This window comes from Octodon degus, unplaced genomic scaffold (genome assembly GCF_000260255.1).
Source record: "Octodon degus isolate 3935 unplaced genomic scaffold, OctDeg1.0 scaffold00134, whole genome shotgun sequence".
In the NCBI taxonomy this organism is placed as follows: Eukaryota; Metazoa; Chordata; class Mammalia; order Rodentia; family Octodontidae; genus Octodon; species Octodon degus.
In genome coordinates, this window is record NW_004524710.1 from 4,400,113 (window position 1) to 4,401,179 (window position 1,067).

General features: G+C 37.4%; 1 non-coding gene across 1 annotated transcript; it reads right to left on the bottom strand.

The window, feature by feature from the left end:
* Positions 1-376: 376 nt before the first annotated feature.
* Positions 377-483, bottom strand: LOC111812655. The gene has a single exon (XR_002818100.1). It is a non-coding gene; the product is annotated as a U6 spliceosomal RNA (small nuclear RNA).
* Positions 484-1,067: the final 584 nt, after the last annotated feature.

Sequence of the window (1,067 nt, forward strand, 5' to 3'; positions counted from 1 at the left end):
GTATTTATTTTTTCCTGTTCTGTTTTCCTAATGTGTGAGTTCGCAGCTATGAATTTCTCTCTGAGAACTGCTTACATCGTATCCCATAAATTCCGATAAATTGTGCTTGAATTTTCATTGAATTGTAGATATTGTTGAATTTCTTGTTTAATTTCATTTGTGACCCATTGGTTGCTGAGTAGGGTGTCATTTAATTTACATGTATTTAGGGTTTTTTTTTCTGGTTTGTTTTGTCATTTATTTTTTCTGGTTTCTTTTGTCATTTATTTCCAGTTTCATTGCACTGTGATCAGATAATATGCATGGGACAATTTCTGTTTTCTTACATATACTTAATCATTACCTATGGACCAGTATGTGGTCTATTTTAGAAAATAAAAATATGGAACACTTCATGAATTTGCATGTCATCCTTGTGCAGGAGCCATCCTAATCTTCTCTGTATCATTCCAATTTTAGTATATGTGCTACTGAAGCGAGCACTCTTGTTCAGTTTTGATAGAATACCTCCCCTGATTTTCTGGGAAAGATCTTTTTTATTTTTCCATTTTACCTGTTACTTCAGTAGGATTTTGTGAGGGAAAAGGTATCAGATTTGTGACTTATTGTCTGGTTTCCACTTATAACTGAGGAATTATTGTTGCAGTTGCCTCAGGTGGGCTTCCTTTCTGGGACAGGCTTCATCCCATGACTTATTGACACAAGCTTAACCTTATCACACAGCATGACACAGCTTGAAGGGATGGTTACCCTGCCTCAGAGCTTCCCTTGGGGTTAGCAGAGGCCTTCATTGAGGATCCATCTGGCCGTGCTTTTCCTCTTGTTCATTTTTGCTTTTTTGGCTTCCTTTTCACTGGATTGACTCCTTAGAGTTCTCCCTAATGAAGCTTTTCCTCTCTGCACAGCCTCAGCTGTGACAGGACATGTGAATACATGTGTTCCTGTATGTGGAACAGACTTTCTCATCTTTTATGCACTGCCCATTTTGCAAGCAGGGACTTTTTAATAAGATGATAATATGAAATCAATTTCCTTCTCTAAAAACAGTTCTCTCCTCTTGGGTTTTG